The sequence below is a fragment of the Chionomys nivalis genome, chromosome 9 (genome assembly GCF_950005125.1).
Source record: "Chionomys nivalis chromosome 9, mChiNiv1.1, whole genome shotgun sequence".
NCBI lineage: Eukaryota > Metazoa > Chordata > Mammalia > Rodentia > Cricetidae > Chionomys > Chionomys nivalis.
Window position 1 is genome coordinate 37,164,511 of NC_080094.1, and position 15,040 is coordinate 37,179,550.

A 15,040-nucleotide genomic window follows, 5' to 3' on the forward strand; every position below is an offset into this window, starting at 1 on the left:
GACTCATTTAAACTTTCTAAATGGAGAAATGTTGGATTCTAAACTCATGTAAAATGCTCAAATTTTGTTTCTTATTTCTAAAATCCTAGCGTATTAATTAGTTGCTGGTTGTCTCTTCTTCGTCCACTCTGTGGATACCACTGTGCATCTCTCTGGGCTGGCTGTTCATTGAGGATAGAGCAGACAAGCAGGTGAGCCACTTGACCTCTTGTTAAAGACCAACATAACCACGTGGTCTATTCACAGTTGCGACAGCTCATCCACCAGACTTGAAGATCAAAAACCAAGGCAAATTTTTATAACTAAGAAGTCAGGCACGAGTCTGATAGTGGGTTATAATTGCTCAGCATAGGTGAAGTGTAGGATCCCAGACATTCGGGTCAATTTCTTGAAAATATGGTAAGCTTTGACACAGACAAGAGGAAAGGAGATGGTCACAAAGGCATGCTTAAGGGACGAGGATTGACGACTCCGACCAAGCAACAATTTAGGTCAAAGAAGGCAAATAGGAAAGCTGGATAGTCAGATGGTGAATATTATTAGTTGTGGAGATGCCCATAAAGACACAACAAGACCTTTAATCTTCACTCTGAAAAGTAACTGCCAGTGAATAATGGGCACTGTGCAGCTCAGGGCCCTTCCGACTCCCTAACACGTAGTCCGAAGACTTGCCAGCGACTTTCTCCTTCATGACCCTCCCTCCTTCGCCAAGCAACACCTCTGGAGGATTGAAATATAGTGAGGCTTTTATGACATAGGTTGTCAGATGTGAGGGATTAGGTGTCTATAATCATTTTCTCAGAACATACTCCAGCGGCCAACAGGTCACACGAATAGTCCATAAGTAATACATCAAAAAATGAATTCCAAGTGTGTATTTCTCTTTGCTTGTCTGTCAGCGGATGTGTTCTCTGTGAACTAAAACCAGAGTACAAGCATATAAAAAACCTTTGCTTCAAAAATTATATTTTCATATTTTATGTATTTTTGTCTATATCATAGCTATAACTCAAATTCAAATATGCTTGTCATGAAGGAGTATGTGTAGGAGGAGGAAGCTGTCAGTTACTTTGTGAATGAAACATTCAGGATCTAAATTCAGCACACTGATGAGCGTAAAGCCAAAAGTTTATCAAAATGTTAAACTGAACTATAGGCCTTTCTTATTGGCCTTCCCCAATTGATTCTCTTAGCTTCCTAACTTCCGGGTTCCTTTCTTCTCTGTCCCATTGTTAGCCCTTTGACTTGGTCTGAACAGACTAAGAGAACAGTGAACGCCTGCAAATTTTTTAGCTTAGAAATAGAGACTGAGTCGCTGCTCTAACTCCTGCCAGGAATACTTCTAAGCTATCCCGTGAAGATGTTCGGCTAACCACGGGATGAGCCACCATATGGAGCAGAGCTCATTGTCTTACCTTAGATCACTGAACAGCTTGTCGTGAGAACGTTGCCAAGATTAGCAAGCCTGAATGACCTATTCACTGATCCTAAGTACATGAGCAAACCCAGCTTATACCATATACCAGCCAGCCAGCTTGAAGACACACAGAGAAGAATAATAAATGCTTGGTGCTTTGGTCCATTCCATTTCAGGAGATTTTTATGTTTTGTCTTGTTTTGTTTTGTTTTGCATAACAACTAATTGACACAGAGCATACTTGAGCTATACATTATTGTCTCCTGGGGCTTTAGGGCTTAGTTATATAGCACAGGCTGGTCTTGAAGTCATGATCATTCTATGTGGGTTTCCTTAATGCTGGAGTTACAGCCACACACACCACCATGCCCAGTTTCTGGGGGGTTTAAAAATATTCCGATTTCTGTTTTGCTTCCTCTCTAACCTAAAATCCTGTCCGATCTGTCTGGGGATTGTTTCATTTTGTTTGTTTCCCAGGTGATTTTTAAGTACAGCCAAGATTAGAAATTTCTTAACCTTTAAGCCCTGTTCTGACTCTTTAGAATATTAAATTCCAGGATGGGTATTTGCTAACTTATATCTAGATAATGCTAAGGTATGCTTGCTTTTATACACAGATCATGAGGAGAGTAAGAATCTGTTTCCTAACATGCAAAACGTCTCTCAAATCGTCTTTCCAGGCAATAAGACAGTAATTTCTGTTATTAGTGCAAACATGCAGGACTACAACTTATGAGGGAGGTGAGATCTCTTGCTGTTTTTGCTGTGAATGGTAGCTCGAACAGATCCACATTTTGGCTTCATATTTAGATTAGAGGTTTGGTATGAAAGTAGCAGCTCTTTTGAGGAGGAGGCAGAGGCCAGACATTAAGAATATTACACTGTTTTTGCTTTCTAATTAAGTATATGTCATAGTTGGTGAGGGAGACTGTAATCTAGAGGGGTCAAAATAGTTTTTTATTGGAGTGTAAGATCTGTGGAGCAGATCCTGCAATGCCCTATCCACCGGACGAGTGTATTCTCCCAAAGCTGCTGGGAGTATTGGCTGCCATATCTCACACTTGCCCCGTTGCTGGGAAATCCAGCAGGCAGAAGCCACCTGCCATGAAACACCTGGGTGGTTATCCCTCACGCTCCACCTGCAGGCAAGCTGTCACTGACAAATGTCTAATAGACTCAAAAGCCTGACCCATTTTTTTTCTCAATCCAGGGCAAGCTTCTGGTTTGATGCAAATTCTAGAGTACCCACGGGAGTAGGCTCCATCTTTGTAGAATCTTTTTGTCCCCTGACCTCCTCCCTGGCCCCACTCTGCCTCTTCTTCCCCTGCAGTCCTAGCTTAGTGAATCCGTCACTCTAGACTCCCACCTTACGTTCAGGTTTTAGGAAACAGCCTAACAAAGGCTTTCTGAAAAGTTAGCGATAGTCCATCCCAAGCTGCCCCCACAGCACTTTGCTTTATCCCTTCTTTCTCACTGGCTCCAGGGAAGACACGGCTCTCCCTCGCTTTCGTTCTACCCTACAAACTTCACCTTCTCAAAACCCAAGCCTCACTGTGGCACGACATTCATAAAGGTTCCTCTGCCTCCATACCTTCTGCTATCACACATCCCAGGTGGCCTGCATCTTAGGCAAGTCTCTAGTGAACTTTCTGGAAAGCATTCAAGTTCAAAACAGAGCACTCTTTTACACCAGGACCCCACCCCTGCCCCAATTCTTCCTCCAACACCCACTAATCTTTTTTTCACTTCCTTCTTGACTTAGCATCACCCAGGAAATGTTTCCCTACCCTTATGCGCAGGAGTTCCTTAGATGCCATCTTTATGCACGATACTCTCCTTTACCTCTTGTTTTATTCGTGTGTCTTTTTGCCCTACTTAAACAGTAAATCTTTAAGAATAAGAAACTCCATCTTCCACATAACCAATATTCCATAACACCACATGCAAAAGATGTATATTGACTAATGAACTAGAAGGAAAAGTCGAAAGTTATATTTAGGTTTCCCAGCACAAAAGAAATACAATCTAACCTCACTGTCACAGCACAGAAAAAGGTTAACTAAGTATTCAGGACTTGCCGTTTCATAGTATCTCATCTTTAACAATTATATTCTCTACAGTAAAGACACAGTAGTGTGAAATGCTTAAATGCCAGTCTCCTAGTTAATTGTGAAGATAGATACATTTTCCCTCTTTGGTAAAACCTGCTTTTGTTCCACATAATGACTTTAGCTGGAACGGAAATGAGGCAGGACAAATCAATTTTTATCCCTTGGCAAGTTAAGTTTGTCAATACAGAAAGCAAACAGCAATAGAAATTGGTAGTTAATATTATGGTTTTATTCTAATATTGTAACGCCTTCCTTTTCTTTCTCCCTATTAAATGTAAAAGCCTATAATTAACACAGTTTATTCAGCCAATGTAAAGGTCATCTCTGTACCATTAAGAACAGCTAAGTTCTCAACTGATGCTATGGGCAAGGGGTAAAATATAAGACTAACATTAGCAAGTGAGATGTGTTTTACTATTCTTCAGCTGAGGTTAGCTGAAAATGAGTCTCAGAAACAGAGGAATGGAGCTAAGACAAAAGAAACATATTCACTTCCAATTACCTTAAGAATTTCCTATCTAAAGACTTGATTATTTTAAGTTTTCTCTAGGAATCTGGGTGGCCAGAGGTTTAATATGATGTAACCTAGCTCTCTATCCCTCTATGACCTATGAGAGATTTTTAGCTGTGTCACAAGTGAAAAGGGACTCAGATGGCACAAGCTAAATATATGTTTAAAAAACATTTTTGGTCTAAAATGTCCTTAGACCAAAGACATTTTAGCAATAGGGGTTGCTCTTACGGACAGTACAAACAAGGCAGGTGTGGGAACAGGTCTCCAGAACTAGAGTATGTGACAAGCTGGGGAGGCAGAGGGCCATTGTAAAGGTGATCTGTGATGTATCTGATAATGAACAAATGCTGAAGATGAGACGGTTGGGCAAGTGGACACCAAGCCCTAAAGCTTGGATAACCAAAGAGGCATAGGTATGAGACATGGGAAAGAAATAGGAAGGGACAATAGAAAGGGTCATCCTAGGCTTGAAACCCTTAGAAGCTGGCCAGTAAGCCTATCAGAAGAATTTTAAGAAAGACCTAGAACTTGGTATTACATAACCAAATGCAGGCATCTGATTTCCCTCACAATTCTGAGTACGGCCACAGAACAGCTGCCCCATCTGAAAGACTGTAAGAAAGAAATGCACCTTCTTGGAGCCCACCTGTGCTACTGACTTAGAATCTGAGATGAAGCCCACAGTGTATCTGGATAGTTTTCAGGTGATTCTATGTGCTCTGAAGTTTTGGAAACAGTGGGTTAGGGAGCTGCCAAAATCATTAATAATAGAACGGTTGCACACCGGACATCACAGCAATTGTGACGGCATGTGTTCGACTTGCACAAAGTCAATACAGACAACAGCCCAGCATGAATGGGGTAAGGTAGCCTGAAATCCCACCACCAGCTGAGGAGCTATTGCCTTTCAATAGCTGCTGGGAGAGGGAGAATCAATGTTCTTTAATGATGTGACTGGTCATGGGTCTAGCATGCTCCAGAGCAGACTCCACTCCCAAGATTAGCTGGGCAACATAAACGGGACTCATTGAGAAAGTGAAAAAGAAGAAAACAACTCAAGTTGATTAGGCTGGCAGGTAAAGATGGAAAGGGTATGTGTAGAATGAGCTGGGCTTGGGGAGGATCAAACGACACTGGACACAATTGTCAAATGTTGATAAAAAGTATTATTTTTAAAAGAAAGTATATATCCCCAAAGAAAAACATATTGGCATAATGGAGAATTCCTTTACAGGCCTCAAAATCAAACAATCTAACAAAAAATTCCCAAAGGAATTTTAAAGAAAAATATAGTGCATTTCAACACAAAAATCAAGAATAGATAAAATTACTTGGGCACTTATCTTAGACTCTTTGAGGGAGTGTTGAATACTGTGTGAAGATATAAATCAGAGTCACAAGTCCCAGAAAAGACCTCTTGATGGTGAAGCAAGAATTGAGACTGTCTGCAACAAAATAAAATTTGGTTCACTTCAAGGCCACACACAGACACAGACACACACACACACACACAAGCATAAATGGGGGCCTGACAGATGATAAGAGTCTTGTCTAGCAGTGGCAGATCTTTCAGTTGTGTTTTGGCTTCTCTGCCAAGACCATGTATCTCTAATTCCATACCAAACAGACCAAATAGACAAATCATTCATCTGAGAAGCTGCAACATAATAAATATTGGAAATCTACAGTGGGTCCCAGGAGGAAATACAGAAGAACTCTGGCCTTGCTCACCTCTAATTTATCAATTTTATTATTTCTCACACGAATATTGCATTAGGTTGTTTTAATAACTTTCCTTCAGCAAATGAATTTCTCTCAAATGTAGACTAATAACAGGCACAAAACAAGTTCCTTCTGGTCCCCAACGCCGAAAGAAAATTACTTCCACATATTATAGCTCAGTAATGACAGCATTTAGTGTAAACTCCATCATCAGAACGATCACGGAATGGTCCGGAAAGTGCCTATTTCCACAGAACACTGAGCTAGGCTCATAATTCTGGCGAGAAGCGTCTAGCTTCATGCAAGGCATTGGCTAGCAACCTGGAAACTCTATTTGTTTCTCCCAGCTGATGGACGTTAGGGACACCCTGCCAAGAGGATACCTCTCTCACTTTATGCACACTCCACACAAAGACCTGTTCATTCAGTTTCAAGACTGAGCAGTCTTTGTTTGCTGAACAAGTTATTTTTTTTTTCAATTTCTGTGTCTACTGTCTTACTATTGTATAAGGTTTGGTGAAATCCTGATTGTCATACAGAGAATCCTGGCTCTCCAACCTAAGGAAAAAGAGTATGCTCAGAACTGTGTAAGAAAGCCTGATAAGAGGAGCTTACGGCTGAATACTATCTTCTACAAGACCATGGTATTTATAGGATACAGTGGCTAATGACTACCGGCTCTCATCACTATATAGTAGATGTCCTTCATGGCACTACACAAATAGTGAAATATTCAGATGGCCTATCCTCAATGGCATTTCCAATGTCTCAACCAGGCTACCTTGATTAAATCACTAAACTCTCAACTCTCCCACTTTTTTACTAAAGCAAGGATAGTAGGTTATAATGTATGGAAACGGGGACTGCACTTTGATTCCTGGCCACCCAAACCCAAATAATCATGCAGAACCTCTATCAATGACAACATTAACTCTCTTTTTTTTTAAGTTAAAATTTCCTTCATTTTTTATTTCTGGTACCACTATCACAATTTACAGGGCAACACACCTGCTGTAACGAAAAGAAAAAGACAAAGGTACAACAGACAAAAGACCCTGAGAGTGCACATCTAATTGACTGCATTGCATTAATCAACAGCAGCACCTTCTACAGACTGTGGCTATAGCTGTCCTGAACAAGAAGGGCCTCCTGTTTAAGCTGCAGTAACTTTTCTGACTATGGATCATCGCTCCTTCTGTGGCAGATTTTTACAGTTCCTCTAAGGACGACTGTCTCAAAGTAACCTGCACTTTCCTGACAACTCCTTGTTCCCTCTCCTGCTAAGAACTGTAGCCCTTTTCTGCTGCTTTTTTTTTTTTTTAAACCTTCTGCTACCATATCCACCATTTTCACCACCAGATCTATAGCCACCACCACAGGGACTACCTGAGCTTCTTCCACCAAAACTGCCCCCTCTCATGGTCCATAATTTGATTGCTGGTGTCCACTATAGCTTCCAAAGTCATTAAAGTTCCCACCACCATAGTTAGCTCCACCAAAATTTCCTCCTTCATTGTAACCGTCATATCCTCCTCCTCCACCACCACCATACCCACCACCTTGGTTTCCATAGCCTGGTCCACCACCACCATAGCCTTCTCTACTGCTGTAACCAGGACCACCACCATAGTTGCCACCATCACCTCCAAATCCATTATATCCACCATCACCACCTCCATAACTACCTCTGCTGCCACCACCTCCACCACCATAGCCTCCTCTTCCACCAAAGTTTCCACCACGACCAAAATTACCTCCACCACCTCCAAAGTTCCCTCCACGACCCATAAAATTGACAGATCCACCTCCACGATCTCTCTGTGATCCAGCAGACTGCATTTCTTGTTTAGAAAGGGCCTTTTCCACTTCACAATTATGCCCATTAATAGTGTGGTATTTCGAAACAACAATTTTATCAACTGTGTCATGATCATCAAAAGTTACAAAAGCAAATCCTCTCTTTCTCACTCTGCCTGGCTTCCATAACGTCTATGGTTTCAATCTTGCCATCCTTTTCAAAGTAGTCTCTCAGGTTATACTCTTCTGTATCCTCTTTAATGCCACCAACAAAGATTTTCTTCACTGGTAAATGGGCACCAGGCTCTACAGAATCCTCTCTGGAAACGGCTCTCTTTAGTTCCACCTCACGCCCATCAACTTTGTGCGGCCGAACACGCTGCAGCATCTACCTCTTCAACACAAGAATAGGACACAAAACCAAAGCCCCTGGAACATTTTGTTTGGGGATCTCTCATTACCACACAGTCTATAAGTGTGCGCCATTTCTCAAAATGTTCTGTTAAGCTATAACCTGTGGTTTCAAAGCTCAGACCACCAATGAACAGTTTCCTCAACTGCTCTGGTTCCTTTGGACCATGGCCCGCCTCCTCCCACCCACAGCTGTGGGCAACCAGGTGGCAGTTTTACTGCCATTTTGAACTAACTCTTACATCTTAAAATAACACATTTTTATTATTTTATATTTTGCCACGAGGCTTGTAATTTGTTACCTCTTGCTTCTTAGGAAACTACATGGCATCTCTCTGACTCTGCCTTATTTCCTCCTCTATCTCTGCTTGAGTTTCCCACCTTGCTATATTCTGCCCTGCCAAAGGCCAAGGCAGTTTCTTTATCAACCAATGGTAATAAAACATATTCACAGCATACAGAGGGAATCCCACATCAAAAGTACTCAAGTTCTTTTTATCTCAAATAGTCTATGTACCCATGTACTGTTCCTCGCCTGATTCCATGATGCATTCCTCTGAAATTAATCATAAAATGATCTTACATTGGGAGGCAGAGGCAGGCGGATCTCTGTGAGTTCAAACCAGCCTGGTCTACAAGAGCTAGTTCCGGGACAGGCTCCAAAACCACAGAGAAACCCTGTCTCAAACAAAACAAAACAAAACAAAAAAAAATGATCTTACATATGAATCAAATGAATGAGATTTTTAGTGACATGTACATCCATTCTGCTAAACTTTGAAAGTTTCATCTTTTGTTGAAATAGAATGCACAACTAGATAAAATGATACACTAACGTTTACACAGACAACATCTTCCACGATCAACATCAGCACCAGCAATTAGAACCTGACTGGCAGCATCCTCAGCTTCTGATCATATATATCATTATCTTTGGATCTGCGCAGGAAATGTGTTAAAAGATGCTGGTGCATGTGGGAGAAGGGAACCCTTACACTCTGGGAATGGGAATCAGTCTAGCCATTATTGGCACTGCCATGGAGATTCCAGCACTGGGATCTGTGAGAAAGCTCAGCATGGAAAGGCCCTTGCTGCCAAACCTAAGGTCCTGACTTAGATCCCTGGAACACAGATGTGGAAGGAGAATACTGACTCTGGGAAGTTGTCCTCTGACCTCTGTACGTCTACAGATGTAGGTACATACACACATAAAATATATAATGTAGCTTTATTCAGCCATAAGTCGGAATAAATTTACATATTTGGCAGGAAAATAGATGGAATTAGAGATCATAATGATAAGTAAAGTCTCACCAAGCCAATTCGCAAATGTTTTCTCTCCTGTTTAATGGAGGACATTAAAATAAAGTAGGCTTGCAGATATATGAAAGCAGAAACAGAATGTGGATTATAAAAAAGGCAATAAATGGGGTAAAAATGATCAAAAAGAATATCATACGTGCATATAGAAATGTCATGTTGTAACCCATTTCTCTGTAGAATTAATAAAAGCTAATAGAAATGAATGTATCTGTTAAAAGTAAACAAGAAACTTGTTGGCTAGAAGTTTGGCTTCTCATTAAAAATAATAACAAAAGTAACAAAAATCAATTTAAGAAACAAAAGCAAATAAAAAGCATCCTGTATGGGAAATATAGAATAGATAAACTGAGATAATCTTCACATTGAAACTCCCCAGAAATTCCATTTCTAGTATGTGATGTCTACATTAATTGATCACCTAAGATGCCCCAATGCAATAATATCCTATTTAGAGTCAGCTCGTGTCTAAATGCCTATCGCTTCTGCCGCTTTCACAAGGCCTCCCTGTGAAGCCCCACTGTGCTGTGGCCACTTTCACTTTTACAGTTTTCTTCTCAAATTCACAGCACTTTTTCCTGCCTGCCTGGTGGAAACATTTTTCAATACAGACAGACTGCATGTGCATTGGGAATGGCAGTCGGCAGACTGAAGCAGACAGATTTTCCTTTCTCCTGTACCGTTGTCTTTGAAACATATGTCTATGCTAAATTCCAGAGGCATTTCCAATGCATGCAGACTGTCCCTGCACCTCTCCACTGGCTTTCGACATAAAAAGACTCTATTAGCATCCCAAGATAAATCTCACAACTTCTACATCTAAAACCATATCTAAGAGAAATAGTTTGAAAATGTAAACCTTTTACTTTTTACTTTATCTTGAGCTTTAAAAAAAATAAAAAGGAAAGAGAAAAAAAGCAAAGAACTTTTAGATCCTATTGAAAAAAATGCATTACAGGCTTTGAGGGGACACCATTCCTTTGAATTTGGAAGAAGCAGATTAAATCAAATATCTTCTACTTCATTGGAAGTTTCTCCTACTGCTGGAGCTGTAGTAACTCAGAGAAACAGAATGGAGGAGAGAGAAGAGATAAGGGAAGAAAAAAGGGGGGCAGAGAAAAATGGACAGTACAGAGTTCTGCTTCTGACTAGCCTAGATCCCTGGGCCTGGAGAGCAGGGGCTCTCACATGAGACGTGACCAGATAACACACCTTTCTCCTCCTGGTGATCTGCATTATCTCCTCCCACCAACTTTCTTCCCAATGAAGCACAAGTTCCCACGACTGGGGAAAGTGTGTGTGCACCTAAACAAGGGCGGGGTGGAGAATTGGACACTCGAACCCTAATTCCAAAATAAACCCGGAAGCCCATCTGATAGAAAAATGAGTAGGTAAACTCCATCTGTAAAACCAGAAATGCTTTTTTTCTTTCCCTGTTGTTTGTTGGTTTGTAAAGTTTAGAGGACTCAACAGAGAGAGTGGACTAATTTTGCTTTTGTTTGTTTTGCTTACCAAATGCTGGAGAATCTGGAGGATTTGAGAGAGAAAAGGATGGGCATTTCCTGAATCAAAGGGATGGAAATGAGCCTTCCTGGGCTTAGGTTAATGAGAAGAAGCCCAAATAATACTGCTATGAACACAGATGAACAAATGTCCTTGTGGTATGATTGAGCATCCTTTGGGTATATGCTCAAGAGTGGTATTGTTCCATACAGAGGTAGGTTGATTCCCAACTTTCTGAGAAACCACTATACTGATTTCCAATGTGATTGTACAAGTTTGCATTCCCACCAGCAATGGAAGAGTGTTCCCCTTACTCCACATCCCCTGGAAGCAACCTAGATGCCCCTCAACTGAAGAATGGATAAAGAAAATGTGATACATTTATACAATGGCACACTACTCGGTGGTTAAAAAAAAAAAGTAACATCTTGAAATTTGCATGCAAATGCATAGAACTAGAAAATAATGTCCTGAGTAAGGTAACCCAGACCCAGAACAATGAACATGGTATGTACTCATGGATACTACTGGATACTAGCTGTAAAGCAAAGGATATTGAGCCTATAGTTAATGATCCTAGAGAAGCTAAGTAACAAGGTGAACCCTAAGAAAAACATATATCGATCCACCTGGAAAGGAGAAGCAGACAAGATTGTCTGACAAAATTGGGAGCATCGAGGTGGGGGGCATAGGGAGAATGGAAGGGGAAGACAAGGGGAAATGGAGAGTGGGGAGGAGAACTTAAGGGAATGGGAGATTTGAAATGGAGGAAGAACAGAAATGAGAGCAAGGAAAAGCCATTATGGGGCTAGCAAGAAACCTGGCACTAGAGAAATTCCCAGGAATTCACAAAGATGACCCCAGCTAAGGCTAGTGCAATAGAGGAGAGAGTGCCTGAACTGGCATTGCCCTGTAGGCAGGCTGATGAATATCTTAAATATCACCATAGAACCTTCACTCAGCAACTGATGGAAACAGAGGTGGAGACCTGCATCAGAGCACTGGACTGAGCTCCCAAAGTCCAGATGAAGAGTGGGAAGAGTGAAAATATGAGCAAAGAGGTCAAGACCATGATGGGTTCACCCACTGAAACAGTTTACCTGAGCTAATGGGAGCTCACCAACTCCAGCTGGACAGGGAAGGAAACAGCATAGGTCCAAACTAGTCCTTCTGAATGTGGATGACAATTGTATGACTGGGATAGACTATGGGGCCACTGGCAGTGGCACCAGGATTTATCCCTACTGATTCTCCTGATTTTTTTGAAACTTATTCTCTTTGGATAGAAACCTTGCTCATCCTAGATATAGTAGGGAGGGCCTTGGACCTTTCCCAAAGCAATGTACCTTACCCTCTCTGAGGAGTGGATGGGGGATGGGGGAACTAGGTAGAGGGAAGGGGAGGGAGTAGGAATTGGGATTGGTATGTAAAATGAAAAATAGACTGTTTTCTTTTTTAAAATAACTTAAAAAGAAAAGAAACCACCTGTGTATTTTGCTTGTGGACATCTTTGAGTAGTTGAAAAAAAAAAGAGGAGAAACCCAGGAAATACGTCATCAAGGGAGACAAACAGGCAACTTCCTATTTGGAGCTCTGAGAAGGATGTTTTAAGCAAGCATTGGGATTCCTGCTTAAGACAGCTAGGCCCTGTATTGACAGAAATAATTAGGAACTCCTACTTCAGCGTTAGTCAAGACCCCCAACCTTTGGCACACAGGAATGTTTTGTTTTTTATTTATTTTTATTTCATATGTATGTATCGGTGCCTGTATGTATGTACATATATGTGCATGAGTATGTAAGTTCCTGATGCTGCAAGGAGCCAAAAGAAGGTAGAGGATCCTCTGGAACTGGAGGTATGGGTCATTGTAAGGTCACCATGTGGTGCTGAGAACCAAATCTGAGTCAGACTGCAAGAGCAGCCAGTGCTCTTAACAACTGAACTATCTCTCCTGCTCCAGGAAGATCTTTAAGATTTCTCAACCCCAACAACAATCACCTTCATCACCAACATTGAAGAGGGAAGACAGCAGACATCACACCTAGAAGTCATATTTAGGGCTACAGACATGTCCAGAGGATAATGGGGCACATGGCCAATGAGCAGAGATGGTATGAAGAGAAGTAGTCCCAAAATCCTCAAGGAGAAAAGAGGAGGTCCAAAAGAAATTCTTACAGGATCCCTTCCTCACGGGGTACAGGTACACGTCTGGACTTTAGTTGCCATGCTGGGAACTACAGAGAGAAAGGAACCCTAAAGAAAGGGACTATGGCCTTCAACTTAGTAATCAAGATCTCAAAATCCAAATCACTCCAATATTTACTTCAGAGAGGTAACATTTTGAACCAGAAGGGAGGTGTTGTCTTAAAGATGGGGCTTATAAACAGGCAGAGAGGACTAAAGGGCACTGCTTGTAGCCACATCAGAGCAGCACCAGGAGCATCTGTGGTACTGAGGAGAATTGCTGCCTCATCATACGCCATCTTCTTGGAAAGGTTTATATCCTGTGAGGCTGGAAGGCTCCATGTTCATAATTAAGCATTCTCCAGCACGGGTTGGGAAAGCACCATTGTAGGCTAGAAATACAGTATCCTCACCCACTGTCCTCCTTTAAATAACCATAGCTATCCAAGAAATGCATCCCACCCCTTACATCTGCATCCTATTAATTGTACCCCAGAATTCTATAGTGTCTCCTTCAGCTCTCTTCTCCACTTTATGTTGATGGCACTTAAAGAGGAAGGAAGTATCCTCCATCTTAAATGGGTGCTCTGTTGAGGATGGGCCTCAACAAAAAATACTCCTTACCAGGTAGGGGCATTGGAATTGAAGACATATAAGTAACGAATATGAAGATGTATAAAGATAATAAGACAGAAAACATAGAAAGTGTGGGGAGGACATTCCAGGGACTGAAATTCTGAAATTCGCCCATGTTTCTTTTTCCACAGCTTTTATAGCAACATAAACTGGGGAGAAGATAACAAAAGACTTTATTAACATGATACAAAGGGTAACTCACACAGTCACCTCTGAGACATCAACTCATTAGCATTCTCTTGGCCAGGTAGCAAAGGTGCTCCAGGTCAGTATGCTGAAGACCGCCCTTCCATAGATGACCTCATAGTTACAGTAAAAGGAGCAGAAGTACAATTGCATATCCTGGCCACCTATCAGGATGGCACTGAGCTATCTTAATTTCAAAAGAACCAAGCAATCACCTCCTGGGTTAGGAGGTACAACTATGCTTGTCAAATCCACAAACTCTCTGATCTTCACACAAGGAAATGGGCCTGCATTTTTTTGGCCTCCACAATGCTCTATTGTACATTCCTCAGAAGTGAACCATATCTGAGTTTGCTATGAAATCACTGAAAATCTGCTTTTAATAGACCCATCTCTGAGTGTGTTGTGCATTACTGTATCAGGATGCCAAGACTAGGTGACAATAAATTTATTAGTTTTACAGTCCCTGAAGTGCTCACATGTTCCACATAAATGAGGGCTGCTCTATGCCTCAAGTTTCTTTGTCTTTTGTAAGCATCCCTGGCATATACCTACTCATGAAGGTATGTCCTACATAATTTAAGTACCTGGGAAGGGTCTACTCTGAGAACTACTGCACTGGGGACCAAGTTTCCAAAACAGAGCTACCCTTGTGACCAACAATGAAAACTGAAGTTTTGGAAGTTTACTGAATTCATATGGGATTCCAAAGTAAAAGGTTATAAAGACAAAATTCAAAAGTGTACCTTGAGTACATGTGCTGTATTGGATAAATGGGAAAACTAAAGGTACATTTTGCTTGTAAAGACACAAGTTTTCAATGGAATATCAAGAGAGGCAAATCAAGGTTCTAACATGGTGAAGTTTAGATGGGATTTGGGAGTGACTCTCACTAAAATCAAAAATCCACAAAGGGAATACACTTGTATGGTTTTTCAGATTCTTTATGAACAATGTACAAGAACCTTCCTTTCTCCAGACTTGCTCAGACATAGCTCTATGAGTAACAGCCTGGAGGTTAATAGGTAAATAATTGGAAATGTAGTATTGTTTCTTCCACTATGGCAGCCTCTAATGAAGAACTCCTTTTTCATGTAACCTGTTACTCTGCATACTAGCTGTCATAGTTGTAATGTTCCTTGAGGCAGTGGGAAGGACGGCTGTGTAACTACAAGGGCAGGGACTCCACACCAACTATATCATGATTCCCATGCCAAATTTCCCATCTACTATGACTT

The 15,040-nt window shown here is 41.3% G+C and overlaps 1 pseudogene; it reads right to left on the bottom strand.

Moving 5' to 3' along the window:
- Positions 1–577: 577 nt before the first annotated feature.
- On the bottom strand, positions 578–13,279 carry LOC130880964 (heterogeneous nuclear ribonucleoprotein A3-like; annotated as a pseudogene).
- Between the last annotated feature and the right edge of the window lie 1,761 nt (positions 13,280–15,040).